Source organism: Osmia bicornis, chromosome 5 (assembly GCF_907164935.1).
Source record: "Osmia bicornis bicornis chromosome 5, iOsmBic2.1, whole genome shotgun sequence".
Classification (NCBI taxonomy): Eukaryota; Metazoa; Arthropoda; class Insecta; order Hymenoptera; family Megachilidae; genus Osmia; species Osmia bicornis.
Genome location: NC_060220.1, coordinates 2,307,981 through 2,320,181, shown reverse-complemented (window position 1 = coordinate 2,320,181; position 12,201 = coordinate 2,307,981). Strand labels below are relative to the sequence as shown.

At 42.8% G+C, this 12,201-nt stretch overlaps 1 protein-coding gene across 1 annotated transcript in view; it reads right to left on the bottom strand.

The window, feature by feature from the left end:
- LOC114871059 (leucine-rich repeat-containing protein 24-like) overlaps positions 1-10,329 on the bottom strand; it is a 102,141-nt gene extending 91,812 nt beyond the window's left edge. Inside the window, exon 1 of the mRNA XM_029176480.2 lies at positions 9,904-10,329. The gene's annotated coding sequence lies outside the window, so the exon portion shown is untranslated. The remainder of the gene's footprint in view (positions 1-9,903) is intronic.
- Positions 10,330-12,201: the final 1,872 nt, after the last annotated feature.

Below are 12,201 nucleotides of genomic sequence, written 5' to 3'. Positions count from 1 at the left end.
TCAAAGAAATACAGTTTCATTGTATTTCTTTGTTCAACGCGAGTCGATTTTTTGCAACATTCTGTGTAAAAAAAATATTAAAAAAGTTGGCGAGATATTTCATGCAAAAATTTGCAATATCTCACGAACTATCAATTTTTTTTTTTTTCAATTGTATTCCAATACCTTTTCACGTAGAATGTTCCAAAAAATCGATCGCTTTAGAATGTAAATGAAAGGAGCAAAAAATACGCGCAGGATGTAAAACCACAGCTCCAGTGGAATTGCTCCTCTTTTCTTGTTTTAATACATCATTAACGAATGACGTTTTCAAATCAGAATGATCTATCAAGTTTTGAATCACCCTATATATACATTTGCCTGTTATCTCGTCACCGTTCGACGCTTCCAACTATCTCGCCTTGTAGCAAGTAGCAAATGGAATCCACGATTGGATCGTGCCAAGAGATGTTTCGATGTTCTTCCGTTCGTGCATCGAAACCTCGAGACTCGATCCCGTGGTCCACGGAGAGGGGTATTAGGAATCTGATTGAATAATTATTAGCCGGTCTTAGACCGGGGGACTTAAACGGCATTCGTGACGAGAATTCAGTTTGTATCGATCCTCTTGGAATGGTCGGGGAAAGGGTAGCAAGTTTCTTTTAGAATCACTTTTAATCAGGGATTATCCGTAATCTCCTGCCGCTTGTTTTTCATCCGCGCGTGTTCTGACTTTTCTCTTTCTTCCATTCGATTGGATTTAGTTTTAAAATCTTCGCAGAGGTCAATTTTGACTTTGCGAAAGTTACCGATTCATTCGTTACAGCGCCGGCTATCGAATGCAATTAGTTTGCGAATCGAATTGGGGGGCCTTTAATTACGCGATACAGTGAACCCTGCCCTAATTTCGATCGGATGGGGTAATGCGTTTCTTTGGTAAGTCGCTCCCGCTAATTGTCTAATCAGGTTGCTGGACGGATGAAGCCGCGAAATCCGTTATACGCGAGGGGGGTAGTTTACGTTCCATGAAATCGGTATAGCGATCGTTTAGGCATCGAAACATTTCTGAGCACGTTGCCAGTGCCACCGTGCAATTCCATTTAACCGGATAACAGAGGAAGACGGACGAAGGGGGCGCGAATGCATCGAATCACGGCTATCGGCAGGGATAATTAGCTGGGAATTCGAGATAATTGCGAGAGCTGGAATCCAATCAGCGAGAATTCTTGAATATTCGACCAGCGATATTCGATTCGACGGCTGATGATCAATAAAATATTTGCGACTGCGGTGACTAATTTTGTCAATGGCTACCGAATTTGTCACTCGCATCCACTGCTATCGACAATGATTACCTAGTTTTGGGATGTTTAGAAATGGTACTATTTGACGAATACTTGAAATTGAAAAATTACAGTCGCGTTTAAAGGGGTAAAAAATAATTGAGTTGGTATAAAATTCCATTCATTAGGGAAATAATAATTATGGAAATTTCATAACGGCGAACGAATGAAAGAGGATAATCGAACTTTCTCTTTCAAACGGGAGATTTCATTTTTGTTTAAATTAATGATCATTAGCACTCACGGGCGAGTAATTAACGGCCCCGTGTAGCGGCAAGTGGCGAGCAAAAACATAATAATTACCGCAACCTATATGAAACATAACGATAAAACGGATACAACCTAACCATTAATGTTCCCTGATGCTCTGATAAAATTTCATCATACATCAATGAACGTAACACGAATCTCTATAAATCTTATCCGTTTTCATTGATATACGATAAAATAATTTTATTAATAATCTTATTAATATGAATATTAAATTCGTTCATAATCGTCTCGTACAACCTAACCCAGGCATAATGCGATTCAAAAATGTATTTGAATCGTAATACAATGAAATAAGAACGAGAAGAATGTTAAACCTGGAGCGGAACATTTCGAAAAGCCAGTGGCTGGAAGGTAATTGGACGTTTGAAAAATACCCCATATATTGGATCGAGCTTTTTAAACTACCACTCACGATCAGCGGTGAATACCGAGGTTGCCGCAGGCCAGAACAAAATCGACCGCATTTACCCTTTTTTTGGCCAACGTCAATTCGAACGGTAGCCGATTATCGGCTTACCAAAGACGAATAAAATAGCGTTGCTACGAGGGTGGTCGCGCGTTCGAGCATCATGGAACTTCGAGAGCATCGAACCTTCAACGATATTAACACGCGGATCGATTCGTGCACGATAAACGAGAGAATTAGTTTGCAGTACAGAAGGGAACGAACGAGTAACCTACGACCGAGCCGCAATATTACTTATAGAAGAATCGAATGGCTCGTTCGAGTGGCGCGATGAATGGACAATCCATGAAATGTTTTCCCTTCCCCTGCAACTCTCTCTAATCCCTTGGATTCGATTCAACCCGCGTACCGTGTAGATTCGTATTCAATTTTCTTCCATATAGTGTGGATTTTAGCTGTGAATCTGCTTCCTATGTATATTTGCCAAAGCAATTTGACCAGGCAGGCGCGTTCGTTCGTGAAAGCTTGATAAATAATTTGTTTACCGGTACATAGTTTTAATGACGGTAATGGCGCTCGTACGGTTTTTCTCATGAATAAACGATTTTCTCATCGGGCTGAGTAGAGGGAGGTAACGACGAGTTTAATAAGCATCGTGCGTCAACGAGTGAAGAACAATTTCGAAAGAAGCTACCTTTTATACGAATTTCCTGACCGCATGGGCAACCACGAACAGCTCGAATGGAAAAGTAAACCTGGCCAGCTGTAACGTGGGCGATAGCTAAAACTTGGTAGCACCGTTAAGAATATTATCGCGAGAACCGGAGGACCAGTTTACTTAACACTTTTCAACGAAGCCATGCCCGAAAAGCTTTAGGTTCCGCACAATTTAGCCTGGCGACCGTTTGCGGTGAAGCACCCCGAGAAAAGAGGATTGCTTTTCCTGGCCCTGCGTGGCGGATAGCAGGACAAAATGCTGGAAACAATAAATAAAGGGAAATTTCACGAACGGGCTTGAGCGTCGGACGCCGACAGAGACGCGCATCGACGCGTGAACGCGACTCTCGTGGATCCAGGATGCTTATTTTCCGACGGAAAATCCGATATCGTATTTCGACGACTCGGCAGAAGCCCGTTCACGAAACTATTAATTCCAGGATACCTGCAGTTACCCGAGGGCTGCCTCTATTTTACCAAACGAAATATTTAATCCCGAGGACGGTTACTGCTTTCAGCATTGTTATGCTGAAAGTGGATAACACGGGGAAAGGGATCGTTTTTCTGTAACGAACGGCCATGCTTTCCTGAGGATCTACTTAGTTTACCTCTGCATCGCTGAATGAACCACTCTCTTTCTTAACCCCTTCAGCGGAAGTAATGAATCTCCGCTACATTTTCTCGGCCAAACTGCAATTTGATGAGCTTAAGCTTGCCACGATATTTAAATCCTTCTTCTACATACGACTTCTTTTTTCCACCAACCACATGCTTAACCACTATTTCATTTCTTTGAAAATACATACCTACTGTAATCTACTCGAAAACTAACACAACTTTAAACAAAGTATTAACACGACAATTTGGATTTCAAATTCAGGTCAGATTCGATTTGCAATAAACGTGTTGATACCTTGCCTAATCACGAATACGAAGTGTATACATTGGCTAGATATAATTTCACAGATTGCCGGGTTAATTTTGGCAATGTGTACATTGCCTATAGAGCGCAAACGTTTCCATACTCTAGGTTATTGCGTTAATTAATATAGAGGTCATCGATGAACAGTGTTACGAATTTTAAATCGAGGAACGAAGGTAAAATAATTTCATCCTCGGATCTTGCCGGTCCTACGAAAATCTAATTAATGCATCTAAAAAAAAAGAGAGAAGGAAAAGGTTAATCCAAAGGTGCAACTTGGATGGCTTTACTTCCACAGAGTGTTTGCCATAAACCCTCGAGTGAAGGATCGACTGGTGGGTAGGTGGATGAAAAATAATTTGCATATGCATATTCCTGACTCAACGAGCCGTCTGTGTCGTTCTCTTGCTGCACACCCTGTCAAGCCTAACTCACAATCAGCCGGCTCTAGAGCAGCGTTTCAGAAGCGTGCAAGCACCACACGTCCTGTCTTTCCCTATCTTCCCTGTCTGTCTCTGACTGGAACACTTCTTTGAACGGCCATCTCAAAGCATCCCGTCAAATTACTGAAGGCAGCCGTATGAAAATCACTAACGCTCGAAACTCCTCTAAATTGCAAAGCAGATCGGCTCAGAAACACGATAGACATCGTTCCAAGGGAAATTTCTCGAACATATTCCTCTATACTGGATTTTTCCACGATGTTATCTCTTAAAACTCAAACCACCTAGAGTGAATATTTCTTTTTCTTTTTCTTTTTTTTTCTCAAACGAAACGCAACTTGAAAGGTAACATTTCTCTTTTCGTAGCTGGTATATCGGTGTCCTTAAACGGAAAACGATAGATCGGTCGATTCTCCTGGCAATATCGGTTACCCATGAACCCTAACATTTTCATATTTATTGCCAATTACGCTTTCCCATTAGGCTCGCTAATTTTCGTTAATTATTTTCCGCCCGGTGGCGTGAAACAACCTAACGCGTTTGCTCTCGTTTCAATCGTGCCAAAGGGTGGTAAAGGACGACAAATTGTTACATTACCTGCGCTGAGAACGAGGGATTAACAGGAAAAGCGATTGCTCTTCGAGGAAAGTCGGGATACCGATGGAAATTTGCAGAAATTTATATACCGCAATGGCGTAAAGCAATCATACGTGAATGAGAGAAACATATTAGATCATAAAGAGATCTTAATGAGAAACATACAAATGGCAATATATTTAAAGCATCGTAAACGACAACGTTGAACGCATGCACGTCGGTTTTATGGACCGGTAAATCCGCTTTGTCGCCGGAACATCCGAACTTCATTTCCGGGCAATCTTATTTTCGTGTTGTCGGAACGCGACGCGACGTGGACGAAAATAAAAGGCAAACAAAGCTCGACCAGCGTTGCTTGTCCGCGTAATTAAAGCGAAGCTCGTTCGTGTGTGCCCGTGTATGCACATCCAAGGAAATCGATCTACAGTTACACTGAGGAAGGATGGAAGGACTGTTGCCAGGAGTCCGGTGAAACTTTGAGCTCTACTTACACCGTCAATCAGCCAATCAGGCGGCAGGATTGCAAAGTTAAATCCTACTTAAATTTTAAGTAAGAGGGTTCAGCGGCGGCTTCGCGTCAGAGAATACGCGCGAGCTTCGAGCGGCGAGCCGATAATCGCGCTACGAAAATGCCATTCTTCTTCCTCTACAATCCCTTCGGCCCTCTTACCTCCTTCTATCGATCCTTCCACCTATCTACAGCGTCCTGAACGCGTTTTAAATGTATCTCCTCTCGGAGGTAGCCTGACAAATGCTAACTGCTGATACTTCCCGCGTTCGCCACCAGAGGGTCGTTCGCCAATTTGCTTTCTCGCTAGTCCTCACTCGTGGAATCGTCCACTATTGCTATAAAATGGAACTGTTTCCTTTTCTTTCTACAGTATTTTATAGTAGCATCTTTGACGAAAAGTCAAAGTATCCGGAGGTAAAAGTGTTTAAATCCACGTTTATTACCTCGCTGGTTATCGTCGCGAACCCTTCCCTTTCGAAGGAGCGTATATCGATTTGATTTATGTAGCGACACGCTCTGCCAACCAGTTCGCGGGTCTGACGCTGATACGAGGACCCAAGGTGCAGCCGATAATGGGGACAAACGTAATGGCGAAAGGATCGTTCGATGCATTATCCGTCTTTGCTGCTATTCGCGACTATCGGAACGCAATAATCGACCGTCTCTACCTATCTACTGGCTTTACGAATTCAATCGTCCTTAAACGACCTTACTCCTAGGAATTCCACCGTGATGTTATTACTTTTTCTCTGAATACCCTCATCGCTTTATCGGATTAGAGGATCCTGGAATATGGAAGAGTTTTCCATATTCGTTAACAAATTCGTTGCAACTAACACTTTTAATAAAACTATAAAAGCTGGTCCACTCCCCCACCCAAAAAATAAAAATTGTACACGCTTTTTCGTCAATTTCTCTTCGCAAATGACGTTCCGCGCGTGTCACGCTAACAATTGGACACAACAAATGATACAGTTTCACCAGGCTACGGGCGTGAATTTCAGGTCGAGCGGGCACCAACAATGAAACAAATCCGAACGAAAGGGTTTTCGATCCGTTCGTTAGCATTCATTACGCCGGAAACGAACTAGCGAGCGGCGAAGAATTGCTACATGGACTGATTTCATTAATCATAAGCATCGAGGGAGTGAGGGCGGGAGATATTCCCGATAGAGGAAAATGAAAGCGCACGTTCTGTCACAGTCTACGATCGCATCCTGTGCCAAGTGCTAAATATACGGTGTGCCCGTGGCGTGTTCTACACCGGGGACCCCTGAACATACGGTTCACAATGCATCAAATTGCATCTGGCTTTGTACAGTCGTCACGCGTGTTACGCCTCGGTTCGATTGTTCGATAGTACAGGAAACAAGCTGCGTTACCAGTCACCTGCCCTCCGCTCCTGCCCTTCCGCTCAATTTTCTGACCTTTTCCTTCTTTTTTTTTTTTTTTTATGTATCGCATGATTACCCGCACCTATGCCATCTACCAACCAGACGGTACGCCCTTTCTCATTTTTAAACGAATATTCCGTTAATAAAAGCAGATGTTGAAAAAAAATAATTATAATATAAATCCGGTGAAAGAACAAAAAATGGTAAAAAGACGCGTATCTACCGCGAAATCCCGTGTCTCTCCACCCCCGATGCTCTTAACAACGTTATTTGCCTGCACTTTGAAAACTACGGGAACGACTATTTGCGAAAATAAAGTTTAACGCGAAACGAGAGTTCGCAACAAACAACGATAGATAGAGGAACGAATAACGTTGCATGTTAACGCTGCTACGATCGTTTATTCGCGTATCGACGTGAAAAAAAATATTCTCGTAACGAGCAATAACGAGAACACCGAAGGACATGGAACACAAAGCAGAAAGAATTCTTACTTTATCCGACGATTGCTTCGCTGCAACGTAATCTCGACACGCGTTTAACAACGCAATTTATATGCGCCCTAGTGCATTTACATGTAAAAGAAACGAACAGCTACACCATCGGCTAAAAGTCTAGAACGAACTCTCTATAAAAATATAAAACATTATTCAGCCCCTTCTGCTGAAACTTTATGCTTTTAAATTATCCTTTATGATTTATCGTAGAATTTAATTTTAATACTTTTCCTGGCTAGTGTGTGTATGCAACAAACACTTCGTTTTACACAGTCTACAAGAACAGCACAGAGGAACGGTTTTTCTTCACGATTTCAGATGAAATATCGTGTTTGCCGTTCCAGATTAATGCACGGGAGGACGGCTACAGATTGCGGTTGGCGTTAAAAGATTTCCCGCGAAAACGGCGACATCTACGAGGACCGTGGTGGTAGCGAAAATAACCTTAAATTACATAATGGCAACTCGCTCGTCGATTCATTGCGTATTCACCGGATACCATTTCACTCATCGTTCCGCGGGAATAATTTATCGAGCTTCGATTTAAATATACATGATATTTTGTGATATATAGAATTCGCTTTAAAGGTAAACGCCCAGAAACCAAACCTCCGCGTTGCCGCCATTTTGGTCGTATTTTTGAAACGGACCCGTGTATCGTACAAGTCTCTCTTCAATTTTACGCGTGAAATTAATGAAATATGATAACAAGTATATTTCACTGAGATATGTTTGAAAATAATCGAAAATGTAATACGTAAACAATTTGTACTTACGAAGCAACGTGTTTATATGGAACAGTATCCAATTTTCTGGTGCCATTCGCAACGGGAATCATTAAGCTAGCTAAATATTAATTTTCGTTCGTTCCATGGCAGCGAGAATGAAAAACAAATTCAGATAAATGAACTGGCGCTCGTTAGAAATTCCTTCGCCTTTTTTTTTTTATTTTATTCTCTCTTTTGTCGAAGCGAAAAATCGAAAGCAAATAATGTTTGTTTTTGCGAGCACAGTGTCGCCTTGCTCGGCGTACCGTTGTCTAATATAATTTTGAAAAAGCACAGAGTGTTCGTTTGTTCGATTTTGAACAAATTTCACTCGTATTTCCTTTCTCGCGATACCACGATATTTCCGATTAAACGAACATTGCCTCTGTTACAATACTGAAACACCCGATACACGCTGTTTTTTTTCTTTTATTTTATTTTTTTTTTGTTTTTTTTTTCGTGCGTAATCGATGAGATACTCGCTTTAACACGAGCAAAGCGTGCCGTAAAAGTATATGAACCGATAAACGTGCTACGATGTTTACGTAGCAGGGAACTTTACGTGAAATTAAATCGACAACGAGCCACTTAACCGCCCAACATTATCGCCACGATTCTTGAAATTGCAATCTCGCATCCATTCAAGAAAGTATCAATAGAGCTTCCGGCTAAAAAACCCTCCTCTTAGCGTATGAACTGAAATGTCTTCAGCACTGAGATTTTTTTTACAAAAATTTAATTTGCATTGAATTCGAATGATTTCAATGGAAATAACAGGACGGTGGACATTTATGTAAAGGCACCCATCTCGTTCTCTCTAGTATTCAACCCGTTCAGCCACAAACAAACCTAACCCAACCGAGATCAGATAATATGCATCAGTCAATTGCTGCAATATCTACCTATCTCTCTCGGTTAGGACAGTTTGTAAAGGAATACTATTGTATACGAGGACAGCCCGAAAAGTCAGAGGAGGATTCGGTCGATAACCTCTTTCGACCTTCACGACAAATCCGCTGCTTATTTACCCGTTCGTTCCGCGACCCATTCCACTTGACTCGTTTTTTAAGTTCCAAGAGACGCCGAAACTTTGTAGACGGATACGTTCGGAAAAGACGAGAAGCAAGTTGGACAGTTTATCCGATTCTCGATTATCGGTGCTAGCGAGAGAAAAGAGACGAACGGTCGCGTCTTTCCGGGATCCTCTTTTCATTTTCTTTCACGAACAAGGCTTCAACCGTTCCGAACTCAAACCGAACTCCTCGAACGATTTTCATCAGAGAGGTAAGTTTGCCGGATGGACTATGGGGGTGAGAAGAAAGAGGATTCGTTCGCCAGGACACGCGTCAGGTTTTTCTCGAAAGTGGAAAGTTTAGTGCGTGGACGGGATTAAAAAGCATTGTCAGGAAAAGTGTACAAGTATTCGATCGAGGGGGTCGGATACCGAAAACGTGGCTGATCGTCGAGATTCGACGCGAAGCCTCTTCGCTTTAATTGCTTGGGAAGATCCGGTCGACGTCTACGCGGCGAAGCCATTAATTTCGTTTAATCGACCACTCTTCTTCTCGTTTAGAGCGAAAGTCTTACCATTCGTTGATGATTTCGAAACGAATGAAAAGAAACCCTCTAGGGACCGACAATCAGCCTCAACCGGAATATACGCAATTTATACTTTGTGCTTAGTTTTCAACGGCTTCGATTCGCGGTACCTCGATCCCATGGAGACCGCCTTTCTTCGATGAAAATCAGAACGAATAACAGATATAAACGCGTCGGATAAATAATCAATGACAATTCTCTAAATTTTTAATATCCAATTTCTATAGACATTATATATGAACGCTACTTCGATACCAATCGACGGCCAGTCGGCCGAATCGATTGTTGCTCGATCACTTCGATACATAACCTAGCAAGAACGACAACGCAACGAGTAACGGAAATGGAGAACATCGAACAAAAATGCCACGCACACGACTATACCGTGGATAAAATCGAAACGATCCAACAGGATTTCCATGCCGATTCAACGGAACAATATTTGATCCACTTACCTTTGAAATTGTCACGATTCCGTGGCCCTCATGGCAGCATCCAATCAGCGTCGATATCCGTGTAAGTCTCGTCGTTGCACGTAGTATCCGGCTGGTAAACAAATCACAGCAACCGAAAGGTACAATTCGAAATCCCTGCTCTCACGAACACTTGTTTTTTTCTACCGATACACGAAATAACTGTCGCGTGTAGCGCGATCCTCGAGATCCACACACAATCGATACCGATCGAGATCGAGTCTGTCCACCAATTTCACACGAACCCGCCATTCGACGACGATGGCGTAGTTGGTCGCGGGTAGAAGGAAAAAAAATGAGATACGCGACGAGATCGTTGAACCGATCGCGAAACACAAGCTCGCGGAAAAATGTCTCGCGAGGACGACGGAAATCCCGAGCTCAACGTCCGCGTAGCGACTGGCGCCCGACACCTCCACCCTTCCGACAACACCCCGAGCAGCTCACTCGCGCGACAGACAGAGACCGACTAAGGAGCCCGAAGGGAGCGATTGAGAAAGCTGCCACCGATGGCGCTAGCTACGGGACGAGGCAAAGAGTGGGGATTGGCTGGCTGGTTGGCACGAGAGCCTCCCTTACGCTGACTAGGCCGGCGACCGTCGGCGGAAGGGGAACCGAGGCAAGGGTGAGCCTAGGGAGAGAAACCGCTAGTCTTGCCCCTACTTTCTCTCTTCCCCATCATACTATCTACCTCTCTCTTCCCTTCTGTTTCTTATCTTTTTACCATTTTCTTTATTAGCATAAGTAAATCGATAAGAATTAAATTTTACACGAGCAGTTAAGTGGGTGACAAGGGTGCCGTTATGTAATTACCGTCATTCAACGGTACGTATTTCTACCGGCTCTTTTCTTTCCCTTGTACGTATTGTAACTTTTCAGTTAATTGTTTTTATCGACGGTAAACTGCACACAATTCGGTGAATCGATGCCGTAATGGCAACGTAATTGACCGTTTACCTGTTAACTGGGTGAGTTTACGATCCATAATGGGTCATTCTCCTTTTTTTAAGCGTTATAAAAGAACAAGTGATGTAGGTATGTCTTGCCTGCAATAAATACAATTTCCTCTATAATAAAATTGTACCGATACATTTGAACTTCTCAGCGTCGCTCCTATGCCTGACTGTTACTACTGCGTTAGCGCGTCGGTTGGCACAGTAGAGACGGTCATAAGTAGTAAGACAGACCGTATTTCGTTTGATAAGAAATCCAGAGTAGTTGTGGAAGCATTTCTTTCATCTATTTTTGTATGCGCGATTCGGCGAAATTTCTTCTTTCACAGCAAACGCATTTCTGCTCGGTGTCCCCTTTTATAGTACTCCCACCCCCGCACGATGGTCAGCATCTTCGCAAGGTGGCTGCGCTTGCGCGCGGTCCTAGATTTCATCTGGCCTCCTGATTTTTCGTAATAAAAACGTTTGTCTCGGAGAGTAACTCGGCTGGCATATCTCTCGACGCGAACACCTTCTTTCTTCGCACGCCCTTACGGTTCAGGTTCCATCATCCAGGCCGGGATGATTTCTGACGTTCAGAAGGGCGACGATCCGTCATACGATCAGTGAGAGATCAAATCGAAAGTAGGACGGCATTGGCTCGGTCTTTTGCACCAATGGACAGTGAAGCAACGTGCAAAGGGGACTCGTATCGATAAACTTCCAATAGATAGGGACAGTCGCATCGATGGAGTTTGAAGTTTCGCTGTACCATTAGAAATTAAAACCCTGCCACGTTCGATCTCAAAAGTATCGAAACAGTGTCAAAGCAAACAAATCAGAAGTTGAACAGTTAACAACATCCTCGTAAATTAGTGCTGAATTTTTGTTTACCATCAGATGTAACAAGTATGAAAGGGTGCTTTTCACCCTCGCTCGATTCTACCCTATCTACTTTGACCCTGACTACTTTCTTCTCATCTGTCGTCGTTCTTACGCGAGATACCAACAGACAGAAAATTCCTTTTTAAAGCAGCCCTGGAGAAAAGGTTATTTGAAGTGAAGTATCAAGAGTTAATGGCTCTCTTGAGACTCTTTGCGCTGGTTCAACGTAACTTATCTTTTTCAAATTCTCATCAATCTACGAAGAAAGTAAAATTTCTTGGTAGAATCAACAAATTGCGATAAGTTACGCGATGAGATTCATTTCCTGCGATCTTTCGCGAAAGTCAAGTGTCGCTGACCTCAGCGCCGTTCAACGTGTTAATTAACTTTTTGGCTAACACGTTCGCGAAAGGGGAAAAACAGGTCACTGTTCTTACATCCTGTTGAATATTTTCAACCGGGA